Here is a 14,563-nt window from a genome sequence, read left to right as displayed (position 1 = left end):
TGTGCCACAAATTCCTCTTGTCTCCATTTCTATTCAGTACCTCCTCATTTGTTACGCCATCTACCCATCTAATCTTCAGCATTCTTCTCCAACACAATACTTCTAAAGCTCCTATTCTCTTCATGACTAAGCTATTTATCGTCCATGTTTCACTTCCATACATGGTTACACTCCATCCAAATACTTTCAGAAAAGTATTCCTGACATTTAAATCTACACTCGATGTTAACAAATTTCTCTTCTTCAGAAATTCTCTCTTTGCCATCGCCAGTCTACATTCCATATCGTCTCTACTTTGACCCATCATCAGTTATTTTGTGCCCAAATAGCAAAACTCACCTACTACTTTAAGAGTCTCATTTCCTGATCTAATTCCCTCGGCATCACCTCATATTATTTGACTACGTTCCATTATCTTTGTTTTGCTGTTGTTGATTTTTCATCTTGTATCCTCGTTTCAAGACACTGTCCAATCCGTTAAACTGCTCTTCCAAGTCCTTTGCTGTATCTCAGGGAATTACAATGTCATCGGCTAACCTCTACGTTTTTATTTCTTCTCCCTGGATTTTAATCCGTACTACAGTTTTTTCTTTTGTTTCCTTTACTGTATGCTCTATATACAAATTGAGTAAGATCGGGGATATGCTACAACCCTCTCTCACTTCCTTCCCAGCCACTGCTTCCCTTTCGTGCCCTTCGACTCTTATAACTGCCATCTGGTTTCTCTACAAATTATAAATAGCATTTCGCTCCCTGTATTTTACCCCTGCCACCTTCAGGATTTGAAAGACAGCATTCTAGCCAACACTGACAAACGCTTTCTCTAAGTCTGCGAAATCAATCAATGTATGTGTATTCATCCTTATCACCTCTTCTAAGATAAGTAATGGGATCAGTACTGCTTCACGTGTTCCTATATTTCTACGGAATCCAGCTGATTTTTTGCGACGTCGGCTTCTACCAGTTTTCCCATTCCTCTCTATAGATTTCGTGTTAGTACTTTGCAACCGTGAATTATTAAGCTGACAGTTCGGAATTTCTCACATCTGTCAGCACCTGCTTTCTTTGGAGATGGAATTACTATATTATTCTTGAATTCTGAGGATATTTCGCCTGTCTCATAAGTTTTGCTCATCAGATGGAAGGGTTTTGTATTGGCTGGCTCTCCCAAGGCTATCAGTAGATCTAACGGAATTTTGTTTAATTCCGGCGCCTTTTTTCGAATTCGCTCTTTCAGTATTCTGTCATATTCTTCAAGCAGTATCATATCTCTTATCTCATCTTCATCTATACCCTTTTCTATTTCCGAAACTTTGCCCTCATGTACATCGCCATTGTATGGACCCTCTATATACTTTTCCATCTTTCTGCTTCCCTTCTTTGCTTACACTGGTTTTCGTCCTGAGCCCTTCATATTCATACAGTTGGTTCTCTTTTCTCAAAAGGTCTCTTTAATTTTCGTGTATACGCTATGTATCTTAGTGATATACGCTTCTCCATTCTTACATTTGTCCTCTAGCCATTTACATTTGGCCAGACTATCTATTTTCTGCCGGAATCGTAGACAGACTTGTATTGTGGAAAATATTTATATCATCTCGTGTTTAAAGCCTAGCTAAGTTTCGAGCTTCTCTGAAACATCGCCAATATCGGGGTTCTGCGTTCTTTTAATATGTCAAGTTTATTTTATTTCATTATTTTTTTATATTTTATATATTTATATGCTTCTTGTTACTCCTAGAGAATCAAGACCTGCTTTTTGTCTCTTGTCAGTGTCCTACGTACTTGATATGAAACTCTCAACTGCTATCAATCCTATTCGTTTGAACGTAAACCAGCCTGGCCGGCTATTACGTTGTTTGAAGGAATGTAGATTGCCTATTAGGAAATATCAAGAAAATTTTTATCTGCAATATTAAATAACGTGTTCTGCCTTTATTTTGGTTTGAGTTTGATGTTAAGGTCTTCAGTGTCGCTACAGTGACATTGTAGTCAGTAATTCATGTATCTGTATCTACCATGATGCTCCATATTCGTTCAGAATTGTTTGTTACTAAGAGGTCGAGTACGTCATCTCAAAATTTATGCATCGTGTGGGTTCCTGAGTTAGTTGTTCAAAACAACGTTCAGAGAAAGCAATTACTATAGATTCGGACTTTAAGTACGTATTTTCGAGAAGATATCAGTGTAACGATTCGCTTATGACGGCCGTTAGCAGTACGTTTAATCGTTGCTTAAATCTTTAACATAGGAGGCACTACTGCATAATGCTGCTGACGGCCAGGCACGTGCTGTGTTATGTGATAATATACTCCTGTGGTCTAGGGGGTAGCGCCTTTGATTAGTAAACCAAACGACGTCGGTCGCACGTTCGATTCCTGTCACCGAACCTGGATTAATAATCAGTATCGGCGGCCGAAGGATTCCGGCATAAGAAGTCACTCACAGTCTGCTAATGATCTGGTGAAAGAGGCGCAGGAGCGGACAGAGGTCCAGGGCACTCTCTTGGGTTGGGAAACCGCCCCTAAAGGCGGAATAATCAGCAATGATCAACGGTTGAGGACGCAGCAGGCAATGGAAACAATTCATTAAAGAGACGCAACTTGTATCCACAAGACATGAAACCAGTAACTGAAGAAATGTCATGATAATCTCTTTACTGGCAAAAGATCCCAGAATAACCCCCTTCCCAATCTCCGAGAAGGGACTGCCAAGGATGAAGTGGCCACGAGAAAAAGATTGAATAATCGACGAAAGGATAACGTTCTTCGACTCGGGGCACGAAATCTCACCAGCTTGGACGTGGTAGGAAAGGTAGAAAATCTGGGAAGAGACATCTAAAGACTCTATCTAGATACAGTAGGGATCAACGAACTGAAATGGAAGGATGACAAGGATTTCTGGTCAGATTCAACAGCAGCGGAATCTCATATAATTGAAGTGGAATACGTTATGAATATTGAGGATGGTCAGAGAGTGTATTCCTGTGCACAGTTCAATGAGAAAGTTGTTCTTACCAGAACTGACGGCAAACCAAAACGGAGAACAATAGTTCAGGCATACATGCGACGTCACAAGCTGAAGATGATGAGATAGAGAACATATATGAGTATATTGGAAGTGTAATAGAGTACGTTAAGGGAGCTGACAATCTAATAGTCATGGGGGACTGGAATGCAATTGTAAGGGGAGGATTAGGAGAAACGGTTACAGGAGAATATGGCCTTGGGGCAAGGATAAAGAGAGGAGAAACTCTAACTGAGTTACATAATAAATTTCAGCCAGTAATAGTGAATACTCTTTTCAAGAATCACAAGAAGAGATGATACACTTGGAAAAGGCCGGGCGATACGGGAAGATTTCCGTTAGATCACATCATAGTTGGACAAAGATTCCGAAATCAGATACTGGACAGTAAGAGATTAGTCGGGAAGAATCAATAGGCAAAGAAATGGTATACGGAATGTTAAGGAATTACGATATACAGTTGAAGTTCTCTCAGGCTATAAATACACCAATAAGGAATAGCTCAGTAGGCAGTAGAGTTGAAGAGGAATGGACCTTTCTAAAAAAGTCAATCACAGAAGTTGGGAAGGAAAACAGAGGTACAAGTGAAGACTTGGTAAACAGAAGAAATTCTTCAGTTGGTCGATGAAAGCAGTAAGTATAAAAATATTAAGGGAATTCAGGAATACTGAAATACAAGTCGCTGAGGAACGAAATAAATAGAAAGTGCAAGGAAGCTAAGACGAAATGGCTGCATGAAACATATCATAAAATCGCAAAATAAAAGATTGTCGGCAGGACTGAATCAGCATATAGGAATGTCGAAGCTACCTTCAGTGAAATTAAAAGCAAGGACGGTGACACTGAAAGTGGATGGACGGACGAAGGACATCAAAAGCAGACTAACACTGCCAAAAAGTGCATTTCTGGGCAAGGGAAGTCTACTAGTATCAAACACAGATATTAACTTGAGGAAGAAGTCTCTGAAAATGTAAGTTTGCAGCACATCATTGTATGGAATGTGGGAAGACCGATACAGAAGACAATCGAAGCATTTGAGATGTGGTGCTACAGACGAATGTTGAAAATTCGGTGGACTAATAAGGTAAGGTTCTGCGCAGAGTTGTAGGGGACGTTCTATGCTCCAACTTGTCGTCGGTTATTCCATGTGAACAATATAGTGAATGAATTGTTCTCATCAGATTAGGCAGCAAACCAAGGCCAATAGTTCAGGTATGGGGACGTCGCAAGTGGAAGATGACGGTATAGTGAAATTGTATGTGGATACTGACAGGGTAAATCAGAAAATGAAGGGAAAAGTAAACCAAATAACACTAGTCAACACCCATTTTACATCGGGAATGTGATACATCAACTAGTATGCATTTTGGTCTGTAGAAGTAGCAAGTACGATTTCTAAGTTTTTAAAGGTTTTTTGTTTTTCGTATTCAGTATTTCGTTTTTTGCTGTTCTTCTGTTTTGATGTTTGTTTTTGATTTGCAGAGGAGAGCTATAAGATCTACAAATCATCCGTAAATGGTTGGTGTGGTAATGCAGTGGTGTGAAAGAGATCCTTAGTGATTGTTTCCTGTGAAAGATGGTGCAAATTTTTTGTGAAGATGCAGATAGGTGTACAACGTAGTGCACAGTAGGGGCGACTATTTATTGGCTCCAGTAAAACCACCTTGAAAGCATTACTACTGCATACTGGCAATGCATTTTCATCGGAGAAACCTTTGGCATATGCAGTAGACATGAAAGAAACTTATGGAACCATGGCTTTGCTACCAGAAGCAATCAAATATAAGGATCATGAATGGCAGATTTGCTGTGATTTTAAAGTTGTAGCACTCCTTACAGATTTACAGGCTGGATTCACGAAATACTGCTGCTTTTTGTGCCTTTGTGACAGCTGTGACATCAAGAACCACTACACAGTCAAGGAATGGCATATAAGGAAGTCATATGTTCCTGGAAACGTAAATGTGAACAACACCCCATTGGTTGAGTAGGATAAAATCATTTTCCTCCCCTTCATATCAAACTGGGCCTCGTCAAGAATTTTGTAAAAGCTCTGGACGAAGAAGGTGAGGTCTCCAATCATTTAAAACAAAAATTTCCCAAATTAAGGCAAAGCTGAAAGAGGGTATGTTTGTTGGACCACAATAAAAAATTTCTGAAAGATCCAACCTTTGATACCATACTCACAGATATCCAGATAGCTGATTGATCTTCTTTTAAAGCAGTTGTGAAGGGCATTTTGGGTAACATAAAAGACAAAAGCTATGTTACAATTGTGACTGATCTGTTGGACAACTATAAGAAAATGGGGTGTAAAATGTCGCTTAAAATTCACTTTTTACATTCTCACCTTGATTTCTTCCCGGAAAATTTGGGAGCAGTAAGCGATGAGCATGGTGGACGCTTTCACCAAGACAATCTTACCATGGAACACCGTTACGAAGCCCTTTGGAACCCTTCGATGATGGATGACTACTGCTGGGGTCTTGTTAGGAAGAGTGATCAAACGACAAACAAGAGAAGAGCTCCGTCGTCGCATTTTTCAAAAATCAAAGACGATTAAAGGTGAATACATCTTCTGAGTTAATGTGGACCTTTTAATGGCATCGTGTCCATATATACTACAAAATAGCATTGATTTAAAACGTTCAGAATGTGTATTTTTTTCACTTGATTGTGCCAATTTTCGCTATTACCGTTTTTATTCTGCTGTGTATCTAAGAAATGTGACGTCATAGAGAAAAACTGGTTTTGCCATTGTATTCAGCACCCCAAAAGTAGGTAAATCCACCCATTTACAAACCAGATGCAGAAAAAAGTTAAAATTTGTTAAATACTGTAATCGTTGGGAGAGGGAACGTGATTGGAGGGGAAGGAATAGAAGAAAGTACTGCCAGAGAATATGAGCTTGGCAATGCGAATGAGAGAGGAGAAAGACTAATGGAGTTCTAAAAAGATTTCCACATGGCAACATTGACTACAGTGTTCGAGAAACTCGAGAGGAGGAGGTATGCTAGAATTCCTGTGAGAGATGCGGGAAGCACCAGATGGATTACATTATGGTGAGTCAAAGATTCCTAATCTAGAAATTCAGATATTAGATTGTGAGGCGTACCCGGGAGCAGATATAGACTTAGACCACAATTTAGCAATGACGAAGAAAGACTATTGTTTAAGATAACCGGCCGAAAGGTTCAGTGTAAAGTTGGATAGAGAAGTACGGAGGAATGACGACACGCGTCACAAGTTAGCTAAGAATATTGATACTGTGATAACGAACGGCATAGTACTCAGCTCAGATGAAGAGAGCTGGAAATATCTGAAAAGAGCAATCACAGATGTTGGACATATAAACATACACACAACGAAGGTAAATGGGAAGGATAAAACAATTCCTTTGATCGGTAGAAGATGGTGGCACAACAATGTTCAGGGAAAGACAGAAACAGAGCACTATAAATCCCAGAGAAATGAAACAAATAGCAAATGCAGTGCCGCCTAGGCGAAAAGGCTGCGACAAAGATCTGAAGAAATCGGAAAAGGAATGTTGGTCCGTAGTACTGAGCATCTAGAAAAGTCAAGCAGGAGTGGTAACGGTAAGAGTGCAGTTGGAATGCCACTGTTAAACACAGAAGGGAGGGCAGATAGGTTGAAAGGCTACTTCGAAGCCCTCTATGAAGGGGAGTACATGTCTGAAGACGGGTTAGAAGAATGGATTGGATAGGATGAAATGGGGATATAGTGCTGTAGTCCGAATGAAAAAGAGCTATGGAAGACTGGAAATCAAATCAGGCCGAAGGGATATATAATATTTCATCTGAATTTCTTAATTCAGTAGAGGAAGTGGAAACCAAACGGATATCTTAATTCAGTAGAGGAAGTGGAAACGAAACGGATATTCAAGTTGGTTTGTAGAGACTGGCGACGTACCATCATACCTCCGGAAAAATATCGTCAACACAATTTAGAAGATATCAAAGGCAGTTGAATGAGAAAACTGTCACACAATGAGCTGAACAACTCTTGCTTCTAAGCCACTGACAAATAAGGAACAGAAAATTAAAGGCCAGTTAGACAACGATGAGTTTCGCTCCACGAAAGGTGAAGGCACCAAAGACGCAATTCGCAAATGGCTCTTGATAACGGAAGCAAGGCTGACGAATAATGAAGACACGCTCATAGCTTTAGTTTACCTAGAAAAAGCATCCCAAAATGTATAATTTAAAGAGTTTCTGAGTTCTGCGAGAAACAGGAGTAAGCTTTAGGGAAAACGGGTAATACACTGAATATAGTGTATTTAAAAGAACCAAAGGACGAACAATACGCCTGAAAGGCAAATAACGAAGTGCTCGGATTAAAACTGGTACAACATAGGGATAAATGTCTTTATTTAGCCCCTACTATCTAATCCACACACAGAAAACTTATAAATAAGTAAACGAAAGGTGCGAACGTGGGATTGACATTCACGGCAAAAGGTCTTCAGTTATATGACACTATGATCATTAGTAAATGTGAAGAAGTATTACAGGATCGTTTGGATGGAATGAAAAGTCTAGTGAGTACAGAATGCGGATTGAGAGTAAACCAGAAAATAGGCAAAGCTACTGAGATGTATCAGATGTGAGGAGAGAGAGAAACTTAAAATCAAAATTGGGAATCAAGGAATCTAAGATAAGGACGCAAATTTACTTATCAAGGACGAAGCGAGAATGACGTAAAAATCCTCAGTGGTTGCCCTGATGCTACAGGAATATTTAACTTCTTAGAGGAGCTACGGACTTGGCCATAAAAATAATACATTATGTAGAACACACAAATCATTAAATCTGTGCTCAGTGAAATTGTCTGACGGTAACTGAAAGTTAATAACTGTTACGTTCTACCATTATTTTATCGGTTAAACATATTGTGCAATTTAATCAATACCAAAGGAAATGTTGGCTATATTACCACATTTATCACTGGAAAGTATTTAGGTAATGTAACACAAATTTGTGTGTAACTGTATTACGTTAGATATTTAACGCATACCAATTACGCGTACTGAACATTGACTTTTTATCAAATGTAAATAAATAATTTTAGCAATAAACTGTATATGCTGGGCACTTGGATAAACTTATTAAAAGCTCCTAACAAATAACCCACCAAATATTAGTGTTACCAGCAAACGCATCTCGACTCTAAATACTTACGTGAACATTTACTTACTTTTAATTAAATTTTACTAGAGCACTAAGTTTTGAAAAATAGCTTCTACTTCATGTATAGGCCGTTCAGACACACAATCAAAGGAAAAGTATTCTTGAAGTACAACAGAAAAAGTCTGAGAAATGTTATAGAGTAATCACAAACAAAAATAACATTTCTGTTACCACACTGGAAAACACGTATGAAGTTATAAAATTCGACTCGCCTAAAATGTTGCCAAATTGTTCTGAATGCTTCTACTCGTATTACAACGAACAGTCAACTTTGAATAGCGTTCTCATTTGAGAGGGACACCATAATTTCGAGTACAATTAACTTGTACCTGTATCCTCATCGTTGTTAACTATGATACCATGAAGCAGCTATAGTCTCCAACACAATAGACAGCTAGATACAGGCATGATGAAGAGCGCAAGGCGAAACATAATACTCACTGCAGTGAGATGGCGTTTAAGGAACCGAAATAAATTATGTCATGTTTCGCTATAAGATAATTTGATAGGGACGCTATAAGTGTGTATACAGCATTCAGTTTCGTTATGCGTATTTTTCTTAAGGAGATTACACTAAAATACCACGCATTTACTAAATTCTTCACTTACAGGGCTTTATCATGATCGTTATCATCATCATCATCATCTTAGTTACCACTATTTGCCGGCTCCAACAAACTGGGTGCAGTTCCACACGAGCTTTCTACATCGTGTTTTGTCCATCCCCACTTATTGTTCACAGGTTTGACGACAGATGGTCGTTCGTAATTTAGAAGTCCTTGTAAAAGCGGCAGTCAAATGAAAACGATACCGATGGGAAAAAAGTAATTAAACTGTTTATTATTTGGAAAGTAATCGCTCATATGTTGCCAACATTATTTCCAGTACGCTGCAGAAGTTTCGCCGCGAAGTTCTTTCACATCCTCCATAAAGTCCCGATACCTGCCCACGCGATTCCCATATTTTTGGAACCGTGAAGAAAAAAATGGTTCAAATGGCTCTGAGCACTATGGGACTTAACGTCTGAGGTCATCAGTCCCCTAGAACTTAGAACTACTTAAACCTAACTAACCTAAGGACATCACACACATCCATGCCCGCGGCAGGATTCGAACCTGAGACCGCTCCGCTCGGCCACTCCGGCCGGCGAGCCGTGAAGAAAGACATTTGTGGCCGTGCATGTGCTTCGGACCAAGAGGCGAACGTCTGGGTACAATCACAGTATCTTAGGCATCCGTAAACCTTCTTCCATGAGGACACTGGCCGTCTTGTCTCACATTGAGATAAATTATCAACTATTATGGCGATTAATATACATACTTTTTTCATCTAGCTATCATTTTACTCTCTTTATAGGTGGGCTTTTCCTCATCGACAAGTTGTCTTTCTCTTGGTATCTACGCTAGAAAATTTAAGTGAAATTGCACTCAAGGCCTGGTGTCTGGCGTCACTCTCCATGAGCCTACAGGTGCCTTTCGAATTATTAAAAAAACACGATTACGATAAGTCATTTAGTGTGAAAGACTTACAACCGATGTCTTCCGAATTATTAGAAAACACATTTCTTGTTGTTATGGTCTTCAGTCCTGAGACTGGTTTGATGCAGCTCTCCATGCTACTCTATCCTGTGCAAGCTTCTTCGTCTCCCAGTACCTACTGCAACCTACATCCATCTGAATATGCTTAGTGTATTTATCTCTTGGATTCCCCCTACGATTTTTACCCTCCACGCTGCCCTCCAATACTAAACTGGTGATCCCTTGATGCCTCAGAACATGTCCTACCAACCGATCCCTTCTTCTAGTCAAGTTGTGCCACAAACTTCTCTTCTCCCCAATCCTATTCAATACTTCCTCATTAGTTATGTGATCTACCAATCTAATCTTCAACATTCTTCTGTAGCACCACATTTCGAAAGCTTCTGTTCTATTCTTGTCCAAACTATTTATCGTCCATGTTTCACTTCCATACATGGCTACACTCCATGCAAATACTTTCAGAAACGACTTCCTGACACTTAAACCTATACGCGATGTTAACAAATTTCTTTTCCTCAGAAATGCTTTCCTTGCCATTGCCTGTCTACCTTTTATATCCTCTCTACTTCGACCATCATCAGTTATTTTGCTCCCCAAATAGCAAAACTCCTTTACTACTCTAAGTGTCCCATTTACATATCTAATTCCCTCAGTATCACCCGACTTAATTCGACTACATTCCTTTATCCTTGTTTTGCTTTTGTTGATGTTCATCTTATATCTCCTTTCAAGGCACTATCCATTCCGTTCAACTGCTCTTCCAAGTCCTTTGCTGTCTCTGACAGAATTACAATGTCATCGGTGAACCTATAAGTTTTTATTTCTTCTCCATGGATTTTAATGCCTACTGCGAATTTTTCTTTCGTTTCCTTCACTGCTTGCTCAATATGCAGATTGAATAACATCGAGGAGAGGCAACAACCCTGTCTCACTCCCTTCCCACCCACTGCTTCCCTTTCATGTCCCTCGACTCTAAAACTGCCATCTGGTTTCTGTACAAATTGTAAATAGCTTTTCGCTCCCTCTATTTTACCCCTGCCACCTTCAGAATTTGAAAGAGAGTATTCCAGTCAACATTGTCAAAAGCTTTTCCTAAGTCTACAAATGCTAGGAACGTAGATTTGCCTCTCCTTAATCTAGCTTCTAAGATAAGTCGTAGGGTCAGTATTGCCTCACGTGTTCCGATATTTCTACAGAATCCAAACTGATCTTCCCCGAGGTCGGCTTCTACTAGTTTTTCCATTCGTCTGTAAAGATTTCGCGTTAGTATTTTGCAGCTGTGACTTATTAAACTGATAGTTCGATAATTTTCACATCTGTCAACACCTGCTTTCTTTGGGATTGGAATTAATATAATCTTCTTTAAGTCTGAGGGTATTTCGCCTGTCTCATACATCTTGCTCACCAGATGGTAGAGTTTTGTCAGGACTGGCTCTCCCAAGGCTGTCAGTAGTTCTAATGGAATGTTGTCTACTCCCGGAGCTTTGTTTCGACTCAGGTCTTTCAGTAAACACCTAATTGTACCACTATTGTGGCATGTGAAATATATGTGCGAAATCTGAACTACAACCCAGATCTTCTAGCTTTTAGCAACAATGGGCGACCCGTTAATACACATCTAAAGGACAATCTGTAATTTAAAATTCGTACTTGTTACCTTCGAAGCGCTCTACTCTTCATAGCACTTTCTAGGGAAATGTCTTATAAAGAGGTTTCCTTATCTATGGCCGTCAATCGAATGTGCCGTCTTGTATAAAATCGAAAGTACAGTCAAGATAAGTAGTAACATAAGGACAACCTGCGTGGAAAAGTACACTAGGAACAGTGTTTCCCACTAGAAAAATAAAAATGTTGGTATGTCATTTCAACATTTTTACGTGGGGTCATAACAAATTGTTGCCGGTATGTAAACTGATTTGGCTTATTCCAGATTTTCGCCAAAAAAAAGTTCCCACCCGTGCAGTTCTCAGTGCACGCACTGTTCATTACCGAATGACTGAGAGTGTGACAGTATATCTGTAGAGTCCATCGCACTTCAGACATACATTTTAAGAGCGGGGAAAAACGACTCACCACCAAGGAATTATCCGAATGGTATGGAAATCGTTAGTTGTGATGTACATGTAAAGACAAACAAATCGTTACGATCTAAGAAAACATGAATGATTTATTGAAGAGGAAGAGCTTAGCAAGCCAGTACTGCGTTGCTGCTCCTCTGACCCTTGTGCAAGCTGTTATTCGGCTTGGCAGCGACTGACAGAGTTGTTGCATTGTCAGTATCAATTAAATTCTCCAACAGCCGTGTAACTAAGATATTATTTTATTTTATTTTGACGACAATCAGTTTCGGCATTCCACTGCGCCATTTTCAGGCTCTATACGCATCTCCCAAAATAAACGGCAATGCCACACAGCGCCATGTATCTCTGGATTTTTTGAATTCAAACCGTTTCACAAGTGATTCATTCGAAGACTTGGTAGCAAGATGGAGGGCAACCTACCGTTCATGGATGTTTTAGGCCGGCTTTTTCATTCAGTGTACAGCAGACCGATGCTCACTGATAGATACTTGAACGCCAATAGTGTTCACCAATCTGTAGAGAAGTGGTTAATACACAGATCAAAAATCTCCGGCAGTCTGAATTGCAGTACCTAAAACACATGTTCGCAGAGAATGGTCCTAGCAAGAAAGACATTGCAGACGCCTTCAAGGTGCCGCCGAAGAAGGATGCCTTCTGAGACAAACAAGGATTGATACCAGAGTTCCGGCCTGCTCCCAAAATACGAGATATGCTGCTCCCAGTTACAGACGGCATAGACCTTTGTATGCCCAGTGTGTATGGTGTCCCTTGCGCATGCGGCAGCATCTACATAGCTCCGACAATTTGCACATTTGTAGAGCTTTGTATTGAGGACAAGTGACATATTAAACAGAGGAGGTTTGAGAAGTCGGTCATAGCTGATTATTGCGTAGGAAACGGACACAAATACAGTTTGAAAACAAGAGAATCCTGACTCACGGTTATAAAAAAGGCAGTTGGGATTAAAATGAACAGCAACAATTTTAGCAGAGATGAGGGGTACACCCATGAGGGCTCTGATGTCGAAAGGGTGCAAAAAATGGCTCTGAGCACTATGGGACATAACATCTAAGGTCATCAGTCCCCTAGAACTTAGAACTACTTAAACCTAACTAACCTAAGGACATCACAACCATCCATGCCCGAGGTGGGATTCGAACCTGCGACCGTAGCGGTCTCGCGTCACCAAACTGAAGCGACTAGAACCGCTCGGCCACACCGGCCGGCGAAGGGGAGCAACGGCAACTGATTGACGGTTGTAGATTGGCGGGGGCGACAGTTTCAAATGTGGCGGCAGCCTCTCGTGCCACCTGTCGTCACTCGGTCGCGCGTGAGGCCCACGAGTAAGACAGACCCTGACGCGTACGTCACAGCACATGATACTACAGGTTTTACGAGCGCCAGCAGCTGTCTCTGGCTGAGAGCGAGTAACTATTTCAGGCGGGTTTATTGATTACTGACTGTCTGTTTAAATGCCTGTAGGTTCTCAGTAGCATACGACAAAATTGAGACTTTTAGGAGGTATCTCTTGAATTAAATATGTATTTCCCGGGGGCCCTGTACGTAGTCAAGCGTTAGCGAAGTGTGGCGAGAAACCTAATAGTCTGACGTCGCAAGTTCGTTGCGGGGCCCCTATGTCTCGTTGACTCCGGTCCGGGCCGCAGCTGCTATAAGCTGTCAAGCTCGCCTTCCGCTGTCGCGTCCTTTCGGCCCTCTCTGATTGGTGCTAGAGGCCGTAATCGTGGTTATGTAAGTGCTAGCCCCGGACCAACATACCTATCCCCGATAACTAGTGTTGCTTTCGTCCCAATTATTCCAGCTATTTCCGACTTCTTTACCTTATTCTCCTAATCTAATATGAACTGGATAAACGGAAGTACGTCATATTTGTCTCCCTTCACCGGGAATGGCATTCTGTACTGCTCTTCAAGCTACAAACCTATGCACTCCCAGTTAACTATGTCCGCCTTAATTGCGGCCTTCATTCAACACCGTCCTACACATGTCACAATCAACCATGGCTGCCACCACATCTGGCTCAGGTGCCTTGAGGCTGCAGACCGCGGTGGCCACTCGGTTCTAGGCGCTGCAGTCCCGAACCGCGCGACCACTACGGTCGCAGGTTCGAATGCTGCCTCGGGCATGGATGTGTATGATGTCCTTAGGTTAGTTCGGTTTAAGTAGTTCTAAGTTCTAGGGGACTGATGACCTCAGATGTTAAGTCCCATAGTGCTCAGAGCCATTTGAACCATTTGAACCTCGAGGCTGTGTCCTCTCACCCCTCCTTCACATCCTTTACACTGCAGAGATTGCAAAGCCACCATCCCCAGAGTACCTCCTGTAATATGCTGACAACCTCGCCTATCTAGCCACTCATCACATTCTTAAACTCTCCTATGACTACCTCCAAAGCCATCTGAATCTCCTAGTCGAGGGGGGTAGTACACTGAAACTTTAACAAATCCGGCGTAAAAGCAAATCAACCACTCGGAGTTTCCGTCGTCCAGATTCCCATCTCTCCATCTAACAAAGTAATTCAGGACTAACTCCCGACAGAGAACTAACAGGGAACGCAGTCATATCTTACCATCCAACACAAAGTCCGAAACCGATTAAAAGTACTAAAACTACTAACAAGTCGCACGTGGCTTCGAAATCCTTCTGCCATTATCCTCACATATAAATCTCTCATGCATCCCAATCTAGCCTA

This window comes from Schistocerca piceifrons, chromosome 3, assembly GCF_021461385.2.
Source record: "Schistocerca piceifrons isolate TAMUIC-IGC-003096 chromosome 3, iqSchPice1.1, whole genome shotgun sequence".
NCBI lineage: Eukaryota > Metazoa > Arthropoda > Insecta > Orthoptera > Acrididae > Schistocerca > Schistocerca piceifrons.
The sequence above is the reverse complement of the archived record's forward strand: the minus strand, read 5'-3'. Positions refer to the sequence as shown.